The sequence below is a fragment of the Triticum urartu genome, chromosome 3A, assembly GCF_056163025.1.
Source record: "Triticum urartu cultivar PI428250 chromosome 3A, HENAU_Tu73, whole genome shotgun sequence".
NCBI classification, from domain to species: Eukaryota; Viridiplantae; Streptophyta; class Magnoliopsida; order Poales; family Poaceae; genus Triticum; species Triticum urartu.
The window spans coordinates 14,717,074-14,730,010 of NC_141875.1; positions in this window are offsets into that span (position 1 = coordinate 14,717,074).

Below are 12,937 nucleotides of genomic sequence, written 5' to 3' on the forward strand. Positions count from 1 at the left end.
TCACACTTTAGTATTCTCAAACTTTTTCAACTTTCACGCAATACATGAGCATGAGCCATGGACATAGATCTATAGGTGGAATAGAATAGTGGTTGTGGAGAAGACAAAAAAGAGGAAGATGGTCTCACATCAACTAGGCATATTAATGGGCTATGCAGATACAAATCAATAGATATCAATGTAAGTGAGTAGGTATTGCCATGCAACGGATGCACTAGAGCTATAAATGTATGAAAGCTCAACAAAAGAAGCTAAGTGGGTGTGCATCCAACTTGCTTGCTCACGAAGACCTAGGGCATTTTGACGAATCCCATTGTTGGAATATTCAAGCCAAGTTCTATAATGAAAATTCCAACTAGTATATGAAAGTGACAAAATAAGAGACTCTCTATCATGAAGAACATGGTGCTACTTTGAAGCACGAGTGTGGAAAAAAGATAGTAGAATTGTCCCTTCTCTCTTTGTAACATCCCAAATTTTCAATTTGGAATGTTATACATTAGATCATCATTGCATATCATATTTTATTGCTTTTCTGGTTGATCCTAGAAATTCTACGCAACTCAAGGACCCTCGGAGAGAGTTGGGGATTTCGTTATTTTCATATTTGAGTTTTCTCAAATTTTGAAAATAGGATCATGTAATTTTATTTATTTTATCTTCAATTATTTCTATTCTCAAAATATGAGAGAGGGAATAAAATGACTTTCCCAAAATAAAGAAATATTGATGATTTAATAAAAAAATCAAGTAAGATTTTATTTTGGTTTTATTTGCTATTTTATTTGAATTTAGGAAAAAATGCCTGTTTTCAAAAATTGCATTTAGAGCCAAAAAAATGTTCATCCTGTTCTAAATATTTTATTTAGACGAAGAAAATTTGTTTGGCATTTTTAGATTTTATTTTTTTCTAGATTTTTTTAGGCGCAGCGAAATTGTTTAAAAAAAACCCCCCGCGCCCGCCTAGGCCAAGGGCCCAGCCGAGCCAGGCCGGCCCAGCCGCCGCCGCCTTCCCCGCCGGATTCGGAGAGGAGTCCGAGGTGGAGCCGCCTCGCCGCCGCTGACCCCCTCCCCAAGTCAACCCCCCTCCTTTAAATAGCCACCCCGGGACCCCCCTAGAGCCCCGAGTCGCCGCCGCCGCCACCCCGCGCCGCGTCGCCCGCCGCCGCCTGCTGCCGCCCCGCTGCCGCCCGCGCCGCCCGGAGCCGCCGCCGCCGGCCGGTTTTTTAAACCGATTCGGTTTTCTTTTGAAAATCCTAGTTTTCATTTTTTTAAATAAACAGATCGGTTTTTTTGTCGGTTTATTTATTTTGTGAGCTCCCGTTCATTCGTTAACTGTTCGTCATTTTTCTTTTCTCGGATTAAATCCGCGGTTTTTCTGATCGTGATCTCTGATCCGATATTCGTTCTAGTTTATCTGTTCACTCGTTTATCGGAATCAGGCGATTCAAGCGCCTGGAGTTTCGTCTCGAAACCCTCTTTCCGTTTAACCAACTCAAACAAGTTTTTGCCACAGTAAAAATTGCACTAGACTCAGAATAGTAAACGAAGCTTATTTCTTTTGCCATTTGCCTTTCGTTGCTTCGTTCGATTTGGTTCTTTTTGCCAACCACAGTTCTTAAGTTGAACCTTTTGGTTAGATCTTTTGTTCGAGTTTTACCTGTGCATTGGATGAGTACTTATTGTGTGCTTGTTTGGTTGTTATAGAGTACCCGGAGTGCGCCGCTTGCTACTTCGAATCGCTAGGTTTCCCGGATCATCAGCAAGGAAAGTAACACTTTGAGCATACCTCCTACGACCTAGTTTTATTGCATTAGATCAATCCTCACACATTGCATCCCCAAGCTTAACACTTGCTCATCCTTGAGTAGGTAAATAATAAAAACAGAATTTTTGATGTGGAATCCTACCTAACATAATTATCAATGTAATTTTCTTTATTGTGGCATGAATGTTCAGATCCGAAAGATTCAAGACAAAAGTTTAATCTTGACATAGAAATAATAATACTTCAAGCATACTAACAAAGTAATCATGTCTTTTCAAAATATCATTGCCAAAGAAAGTTCATCCCTACAAAATCATATAGTTTGGCTATGCTCCATCTTTGTCACACAAAATATTCAAATCATGCACAACCCCGATGACAAGCCAAGCAATTGTTGCACACTTTAGTATTCTCAAACTTCTTCAACTTTCACGCAATACATGAGCATGAGCCATGGACATAGATCTATAGGTGGAATAGAATAGTGGTTGTGGAGAAGACAAAAAAGAGGAAGATGGTCTCACATCAACTAGGCATATTAATGGGCTATGTAGATGCAAATCAATAGATATCAATGTGAGTGAGTAGGGATTGCCATGCAACGGATGCACTAGAGCTATAAATGTATGAAAGCTCAACAAAAGAAGCTAAGTGGGTGTGCATCCAACTTGCTTGCTCACGAAGACCTAGGGCATTTTGAGGAATCCCATTGTTGGAATATTCAAGCCAAGTTCTATAATGAAAATTCCAACTAGTATATGAAAGTGACAAAATAAGAGACTCTCTATCATGAAGAACATGGTGCTACTTTGAAGCACAAGTGTGGAAAAAAGATAGTAGAATTGTCCCTTCTCTCTTTGTGACATCCCAAATTTTCAATTTGGAATGTTATCACTAGTAGAAAACAGGGCTATGGTCCAGGCCAGCTCAGCCCATTAGTCCCGGTTCAGTGTAGAACCGGGACTAATGTGGGCATTGGTCCCGGTTCGTGAGCCCAGGGGGCTGGCCGGGCCACGTGGGCCATTGGTCCCGGTTCGTCTGGACCTTTTGGTCCCGGTTGGTGGGACGAACCGGGACCAATGGGCCTGCCTCCTGGCCCACCACCATTGGTCCTGGTTGGTGGCCTGAACCGGGACCAAAGGCTACCCTTTAGTCCCGGTTCATGCCACAAACCGGGACCAATGAGGTGCCTATATATACCCTCGCCCGCGAGCAGAGCACTCAAGTGCTCTGTTTTTCTTTGGCCGGGGAGGGGAGGGGTTTGTGGTGCTCTAGCTCACCTCCTATGCACATGAGGTGTTCGATGGAATGCCCGAGCCACACTACTTAAACTTTCTCCTCTCGAAGCTCGACCTCCAAGCTCCATTTTCCTCGAGATTTGTCTAGATTTAGCGGTCCGTCACGCCCCGTCCCCGTCTTCACCGCCGTCGATCACCCGCGCTGATCTCATCACCGACACCACCGTGGTGAGCCTCTTGTTCTTATCTTCTTTCTGAAAGGAAAAATATTCTTACTTGTCTGTTTAGATAGATACTTGTATCATTTTCTTACATTTATTATTGCATCTTATATAGTGCTATGGTTTTCGTATCCGCCCCCGTCGGCCCTCGTCCTGTCTATGATTCGGATTTGGTATGTATATTATCTTCATAACTATTGGTTCATTTATTGTTTATGAAAATTAGGCCGACCAACGTGACATAGATTTTATTTATCTAGGATGTATGTGAATCGGAAATGCCAACCGACCCTATTGTCGAGAGGTTAAATTTAGTTGAAGAAGAAAACAATTTGTTGAAGGAAAAAATAAAAAAAATTGAGGAGGAGAAGATGATATTGGAGTTGCATGTTGCGGATGTCGTCGATGATCACAAGATCAAGATGGATGCAATGCGCTTGAAGATTAGAAAGATTAGAAAATATGCCATTCCTACCGAGGCTTGGTATCATTATGCCGCTGGATCAATTGTTACCTTGGTTGCGATTATGATCGCATTTGTTTTCGCATTGAAATGTTTTACATAGTTTCAATGTATGGTTTAATTAATTAGATGCTCTGGAGAGCTATATATATGTTGTTAGATGAGAACTATGTATGCACTTTGGTTTTAATGTCATGATGAACTTCTATTAATTTGGACACTTAATTATATATAATGCACGCAGATGAACCGGCAATGGATGTACGGTGACAGACACACCCGCGAGTACATTAAGGGCGTGCATGAGTTTCTCGATGCGGCTGAGGCAAACAAGCAGAATGGTTTTATGTGTTGTCCATGCACTGAATGTGGGAATACGAGGTCTTACTCTAACCGGAAAATCCTTCACTCCCACCTGCTTTACAAGGGTTTCATGCCACACTATAATGTTTGGACGAGGCACGGAGAAATAGGGGTTATGATGGAAGACGGCGAAGAAGAAGAGTACGATAACAACTATGTGCCCCCTGGATACGGTGATGCTGCAACGGGGGGAGCTGGTGAAGATCAAGAGGAACCAGACGATGTGCCCAATGATGCTGCCACGGGTGAAGCTGCTGAAGATCAAGAGGAACCAGACGATGTGCCCGATGATGATGATCTCCGCCGGGTCATTGTCGATGCAAGGACGCAATGCATTAGTCAAAAGGAGAAGCTGAAGTTCGATCGCATGTTAGAGGATCACAAAAAAGGGTTATACCCCAATTGCTGCAGTGGAAGGCAGATAATGTTGTGGCTGACAAAGGATTTGAGAAGCTACTGAAAATATTGAAGAAGAAGCTTCCAAAGGATAACGAATTGCCCGACAGTACATACGCAGCAAAGAAGGTCGTATGCCCTCTAGGATTGGAGGTGGAGAAGATACATGCATGCCCTAATGATTGCATCCTCTACCGCGATGCATACAAGGATCTGAACGCATGCCCGATATGCGGTGTGTTGCGGTATAAGATCAGACGAGATGACCCTAGTGATGTTGACGGCGAGCCCCTCAGGAAGAGGGTTCCTGCGAAGGTGATGTGGTATGCTCCTATAATACCACGGTTGAAACGTCTGTTCAGAAACGAAGAGCATGCCAAGTTGATGCGATGGCATAGTGAGAACCGAAAGAAAGATGGGAAGTTGAGAGCAGCCGCTGACGGGTCACAGTGGAGAAAAATCGAGAGAAAGTATTGGGATGAGTTTGCAAAGGACCCAAGGAATGTATGGTTTGCTTTAAGCGCGGATGTGCATGAAATCCTTTCGGGGAGCAGAGCAGCAATCACAGCACCTGGCCCGTGACTCTATGTATGTATAACCTTCCTCCTTGGATGTGCATGAAGCGGAAGTTCATTATGATGCCAGTTCTCATCCAAGGCCCTAAGCAACCCGGCAACGAAATTGATGTGTACCTAAGGCCATTAGTTGAAGAACTTTACAGCTGTGGAATGGAAATGGTGTACGTATGTGGGATGAGCACAGACAAGAGGATTTTAACCTTAAGGCGTTGCTGTTCGTGACCATCAACGATTGGCCCGCTCTCAGTAACCTTTCAGGACAGACAAACAAAGGATACCACGCACGCACGCACTCTTTAGATGACACTTAAAGTATATACCTAGACAAATGCAGGAAGAATGTGTACCTGGGCCGTCGTCGATTTCTTCCGACCAACCATCAATGTCGAAAGAAAGGCAAGCATTTCAAAGGCGAGGCAGATCACCGGAAGAAGCCCGCCATGCGCACCGGTGATCACGTGCTTGCTATGGTCAATGATTTACACTACGTAATCTTTGGAAAGGGTCCCGGTGGACTAGCTGTTCCGAATGACGCTGATGGACATGCACCCATGTGGAAGAAGAAATCTATATTTTGGGACCTACCCTACTGGAAAGACCTAGAGGTCCGCTCCTCAATCGACGTGATGCACGTGACGAAGAACCTTTGAGTGAACCTGCTAGGCTTCTTGGGCGTGTATGGGAAGACAAAAGATACACCCGAGGCACGAGAGGACCTGCAACGTTTGCACGAAAAAGACGGCATGCCTCCGAAGCAGTATAAAGGTCCTGCTAGCTACGCTCTTATGAAAGAAGAGAAAGAAATCTTCTTTGAATGCCTGCTCAGTATGAAGGTCACGAATGGCTTCTCGTCGAATATAAAGGGAATAATAAATATGCCAGAGAAAAAGTTTCAGAACCTAAAGTCTCATGACTGCCACGTGATTATGACACAACTGCTTCCGGTTGCATTGAGGGGGCTTCTACCAGAAAACGTTCGATTAGCCATTGTGAAGCTATGTGCATTCCTCAATGCAATCTCTCAGAAGGTGATCGATCCAGAAATCGTACCAAGGCTAAGGAGCGATGTGTCGCAATGTCTTGTCAGTTTCGAGCTGGTGTTCCCACCATCCTTCTTCAATATCATGACGCACGTCCTAGTTCATCTAGTCGACGAGATTGTCATCCTGGGGCCCGTATTTCTACACAATATGTTCCCCTTTGAGAGGTTCATGGGAGTCCTAAAGAAATATGTCCGTAACCGTGCTAGGCCAGAAGGAAGCATCTCCATGGGCCATCAAACAGAGGATGTTATCGGGTTTTGTGTTGACTTCATTCCTGGCCTTAACAAGATAGGTCTCCCTAAATCGCGGTATGAGGGGAGACTGACTGGAAAAGGCACTCTGGGAAGAGACTCTATAATATGCAGGGACGGATATTCTTGGTCTCAAGCACACTACACAGTTCTACAGAACTCTACCTTGGTGACCCCGTATGTCGATGAACTCAAGAACAGTCTGCGCTCCAAACACCCGGAGCAGTGCGACGACTGGATTACGTGTGAACACATCAGGACTTTCAGCAGTTGGTTGGAAACACGTCTCAGAGGTGACAACACTGTTTGTGATGAGTTGTACTTGTTGTCCAGGGGACCATCTTTGACTATATTGACTTACAAAGGATACGAGATAAATGGGAATACATTTTACACGATCGCCCAAGATCAAAAGAGCACCAACCAAAACAGCGGTGTCCGCTTTGATGCAGCAACCGAGAGCGGAAAGGACACATATTATGGTTACATAGTGGACATATGGGAACTTGACTACGGACCTGATTTTAAGGTCCCTTTGTTTAAGTGCAAATGGGTCAATCTGTTAGGCGGCGGGGTACAGGTAGACCCACAGTACGGAATGACAACAGTGGATCTAAAAAATCTTGGGTACACTGACGAACCGTTCATCCTAGCCAATGATGTGGCACAGGTTATTTATGTGAAGGACATGTCTACCAAACCGAGAAAAAGAAAAGATAAGGAAGCGAATACATCATACGATGAGCCAAAGTGCCACATAGTTCTTTCAGGAAAAAGGGACATCCTGGGAGTGGACGGCAAGACAGACATGTCTGACGATTATGAAAAGTTTCATGAAATTCCTCCCTTCAATGTCAAGGCTGACCCAAGCATCCTGATAAACAATGAACATTATCCATGGTTACGGCACAATAAGCAAATGACACAAGCGAAGAAAAAGTGAAGACTTTCTCCCGCAATAAGCAAATGTTATGTGGGTGAACTTATGATACCATCCCAACTTTCAACTTTTTTAGAGTTCATTTGAAATGCTTTCATGTCTTATGGTTCGAAACTTTGATACTTCGAAAGTGATTGTCCATTTTGTACATGAAGTGCATCAAGTTTTTGTCGTAACCCTCTCTACTTTTTGGATCATGCTATGTGGGTGAAATGATGATACCATGCCAACTTTCAACCTTTTCAGAGTTCATTTTGAAATGCTTTCCAATTTCAGAGTCATTTAGCTCAAAGAATGAATTAATAGCAAACAAAATGAACTACAAAACTTTTATGAAAATAAAAACAATCAATTAAAATATTATGTTATGATCAACTAAAATAAAACTATAATATTCTTCAATAGCAAAAAGAATATAATTTGTGTGACCTAAAATCAAACTATAATTATTTAATTGTAAGTATAAATAAAAAATAAATAGCAAAGAAGAAAAAAATTCTAATTTTATAGTAAAGTTATTCATAAACTAGTGATTCACACAAATTTTTAAAAATTCAAATTTAAACTATTTAAAATTTAAAACTAATGGCACTAAGAGAAAGTTTATAATTTTTGTGACCTAAAAGCAAAAAGAAATCACTAAAAAACTGTAAGTATTTAGTTTTAAGTAGAAATAAAAAATAAATAGAAAAAAAACTCTTCTTTTATAGTAAAGTTATTCATAAACTAGTGATTCACACAAATTTTTAAAAATTCAAATTTAAACTATTTAAAATTTAAAACTAATGGCACTAACAGAAAGTTTATAATTTTTGTGACCTAAAAGCAAAAAGAAATCACTAAAAAACTGTAAGTATTTAGTTTTAAGTAGAAATAAAAAAATAAAAAACCAAAAAATGTAGAAATAAAAAAGAAAAAACCAAAAAAAAATGCCACCTACTGGGCCTCCACGGCCTGAATAGGACTAGAAACCCTACATGGGCCAGGATTCAGGCCCGCAGAAGGCCCAATAGGCCCACAGGCAAAGCAGTGTCAAATTAGGCACATAGGCCTGCAGTTCAGAGGAGTTCGAGAGGGAGGAGGCAGCAGAGCTTATAAACTGGTGTTGGGCGCTGTCAACTAGCGATGTGGGACTAAACTTTTGGGCGCGGGGCAGCACAAGGGTATTGGTCCCGGTTGGTGGCACCAACCGGGACTAAAGGTGGCATTGGTCCCGGTTGGTGGCACCAGCCATGACCATTGCCCCCCTTTAGTCCCGGTTGGTGCCACCAACCGGGACCAATGGGCTTCGCTTCCTGCCCTTTGGGCTGCCAAAAAGAGGCCATTGGTCTCGGATCGTGGCACCAACCGGGACTAATGCCCACCTTTAGTCCCGGTTGCTGCCACGAACCGAGACTAAAGCCTCTTCTATATAAGGCCACACTTTGGAATTTTTCATTCTCATCTTGCAGTTGCCCCGACGCCGCCAGGCTGCCCCGACGCCGCCCGCCCCCATCGTCGCCGTCGCCCGCGCCCATCGTCGCCGTCGCCCGCGACGCGCGCCGCCCCGGCCCGCCCCCGTCGCCGTCGCCCTCGTCCCTGCCCCGACGCGCACCGCCCCGTCCCGCCCTCGCCGTCGCCCGCGCCGGCCCCTTGCCCGCCGCCCGCCGCCCCGGCCCGCCGTCGCCATCGCCCGCGTCTCCTACCCCAAGCGCGCGCCCACTGCCCCGTCGCCATCCTCGCCGCCGACTCCACGGTCCTCCTCTGGTCCGGCCGGCGCCCTAGCTAGCATTTTTTTTCATTTATATGCTTTTTTTCGTATATATGCTTGTTTTTTATATATATGTATATATATGTTCTCTGTGTATATATCTATGTTCATGTATATATGCAAAAGATAGTTTTTTAGAAAAATTAGGATTTTTTTCTGCTCATAGATTTTTTTTGGTGATATTAATTATTGTAAATATGAAAATGTTTGTATATTCATATGAACAAATGAATTAGAAGAGGGAGAAGAAGAGGGGGTCGAGAGGGGGTCTAGGGTCGCCGAGAGGTCGAGGGTCGTCGAACAGGAGAGGAGGAAGAGGATAAAAAAAGAAGAGGAATAAGAAAAGAAAAAAGAGGAGAAGAAAGAATAGAGGAGATCTTCTCCTCTATTCTTTCTTCTTCTCTTTTTTTCTTCTTCTTCCTCTTTTTTTTATCGGGAACGAGGGTCGTCGAGGGTCGCCGAGCGGTAGAGGAAGAAGAGGATAAAATAGAAGAGGAAGAAAAAAAAGAGAGGGGTCGACGGTCGCCTAGGGGTCGAGGGTCGAGAGGGGGTCTAGGGTCGCCGAGAGGGGAGAGGAAGACGAGGAGAAATAAATAAGAAGAAGAAAAAAGAAGAAAAAGAAGAGGAGAAGAAGAAAGGAATAGAGGAGAAGAAGAGAAAAATAGAATATATATTCTATTTTCTCTTTTCTCCTCTATTCCATTCTTCTTCTCCTCTTTTTTTTCTTCGATCTTCTCCTCTATTTTGTTCATGGATATATGCTAAAGAATACGAGGGGGGTGATAGATGATGATGAGGGGTCGAGAGTGGGACGAGAAGTCGAGAGGTGTCGAGGGGAGAAAAAATGTGTTATCAGGGACGAGGGTCATCGAGGGGTCGAGAGAGGGATGAGGGGTCGAGAGAACTAAATAAGAAGAATAAGAGGAGAGGAAGAAGAGGAGAAATAAATAAGAAGAAGAAAAAAGAAGGGGAAGAAGAGGGAGAAGAGGAGGAGAGGAAGAAGAGGAAGTCTTCTCCTCTATTCTTTCTTTTCTTCTTTTTTCTTCTTCTTCTTCCTCTTTATTTTATCGGGAACGAGGGTCGTCAAGAGCTCGAGGAGCGGTAGAGGAGAAACCCTAAATAGAAAGTATCGTCGGTGTGAGATACATGTACCGTCGGTGTCGAACACTACACCCACATCCCACAAGTGGCGCGGGCTTCGACGCCCACGTCACTTGTGGGACGTGGATGTAGTGTCCGACACCGAAGGCCACATGTATTTCACGCCCACGATACTTGCTAGCTATTTAGGGTTTCCTCTACCGAAAAGAAGAGGAGAAATAAATAAGATGAAGAAGAAAGAAGAAAAAGAAGAGGAGAAGAAGAAAGGAATAGTGGAGAAGAAGAGAAAATAGAATATATTCTATTTTCTCTTTTCTCCACTATTCCTTTCTTCTTCTCCTCTTTTTTTTCTTCTTTTCTTCTTCTTATTCTTCTTCTTCTTCTTATTCTTATTAGCCGGAAGTAGAGAGAGGTTTCATAGTGTCAAAGTATTGAAGAAATCCATGCCTTCATCATTAGCCGGAAGTAACCAGGGCATGTTGGTACGAAGTTCTGCAAAGTTGTTTTGGAATGGAGTCCCGGATAGTATAATCCGCCTTTTGGTACCAATTTAGCAAAGGCCTTCCAAATAGCGATATTCGGAAGGCTCTTGCTGAACTTTGTACCAAAAGGCGGATTATCCTATCTGGGAGTCCGTTCCGGAACAACTTTGAAGAGCTTCGTACCATCATGCACATGTTACTTTCGCCTAATGATGAAGACATGGTTTTGTTGAATCCTGAGACACTACGCAACCTCCCGACCCCTCGGCGATCCTCTCGAACATGAGAGGAAGAAGAGGATCGTCGAGGGGTCGAGGGTTCCAGGGTCGTCGAGGGGTCGAGGATCGCCGAGGGGTCGAGAGAGGTTTCCTAGTGTCAAAGTATTGAAGAAATCCATGCCTTCATCATTAGCTGGAAGTAACCAGGGCATGTTGGTATGAAGTTCTGCAAACTTGTTTTGGAATGGAGTCCCGGATAGAATAATCCGCCTTTTGGTACCAATTCAGCAAAGGCCTTCCAAATAGCGATATTCGGAAGGCTCTTGCTGAACTTTGTACCAAAAGGCGGATTATCCTATCTGGGAGTCCGTTCCAGAACAACTTTGAAGAGCTTCAGACCATCATGCACATGTTACTTTCGCCTAATGATGAAGACATGGTTTTGTTGAATCCTGAGACACTAGGCAACCTCCCGACCCCTCGGCGATCCTATCAAACATGAGAGGAAGAATAGGATAAAAAAAGAAGAGGAAGAAGAAAAAAAAGAGGAGAAGAAAGAATAGAGGAGATCTTCAAAGTTGTAGATGTAGTGTCGTCGTTGTCGGGAACGAGGGTCGTCGAGGGACATAGATGTAGTGTCGTCGTTGTCGATATATACCCCCTCCCCATAGCTTACTATGATTAGGTAGCTAGTTCTACGTTTGGCACTAATATATCCATCTGTCATGTTTGAATAATAATTGCCATGTTGTAAATATTTGTAGAAACTATGGACACCGCCCTAGACAAAGCAACAAAAGAAGCGTTGTTGAGGGACATAATCGCAGAAGGAAGTGATGCCATCTCGTTGTTTCTCAACGAAACCGATGGTCTGGAAGGAGAGGGTGAACAAGCTGGCTACGGTGACCTAATGCCGGTGCAAGAAGAAGAACATGAGGACGGCTCCGGTGACCCAATGCCGGTGCAAGAAGGAGACCGTGATGACGGCTCCGGTGACCGAACCGAGTCCGGCCAGGTATATATATTAGTTAAGCCTATGCTGAGTAGCTGATTGATGCATTCATTGTTTTGGTATGTACACATATTAATTAAGTCTTTGTTCTTTTTTCCAGCCCTCCGGATCGAGCACAACTTCGGTAAAGAGACGAGGCCCGAAGAAAAAGTTGAGCTCGGATGAAAAGTTTGAGATCATAGCAATCGCGCCCGACGGCCAACCTATTGAACCCCTCTGGACAAAGAGCGCATTTGTTGCTCAGTGCGGGGTTCTGGTTAGGGACAAGATCCCGATAAGCATCCAGCAATGGTTTGAGCCGGCTACAGAAGACCCTGAGGTGTCTTATGTCAATGATATGAAGAAAAATGATCTTTGGACTGAGCTGAAGTCAAATTTCACCCTACCGCCTGAGGATAATCCAGAGAACCCAGTTAAAGAGAAATTAATCAAGTCTTTTGCTCTGAAGAGGATGGCAGAACTATTCAGGAGGTGGGAGAAAGAGCTGAATAAGTTTGTCAAAAATAACGAGACACTAGAATTCAAGGGCAGATATGAGAAGATCAGAGATCACTGGCCCGCATTTGTGGCCTACAAGACATCGGAAAAGAGTCAGAAGATGTCAGCGACAAACAAGCAAAATGCTGCGAAGAAGAAGCTTCACCATCGCACGGGGTCAGGTGGCTACCTCGTAGCCCGGCCTAAGTGGTCCAAGACTCAGAATGATCTGGTTCATAAAGGGATCGAACCAGAGACAATTAACTGGCCAGACCGTTGCCGGACTTGGTTCTTCGGGGCTGGCGGAACAGTGGACCCTGTAACAGGGAAGTGCATTTGGACGAACGATCAAATGGACATACCAGTCAGTAAGCTTAAGCAGTATATCGAAGCAGCGCAGGAAGGGACGTTCTTTCCAGACAGAGAGAACGATGAGCTCACAATGGCCCTCGGGAATCCTGAGCACCCTGGACGGACACGAGGCACGCCAGGCTCCATTCCATGGAAGGTTGGGTTTCCGGACGCAGGCGGTTACAAATCCCATGAGAGGAGGAAAAAAGTGCAGCAGACCCAAATGCAGGCGCTGAAAGCAAGGGTAGACGCGATAGAGGAACGAGAAGCAAATCGCAGCAAACG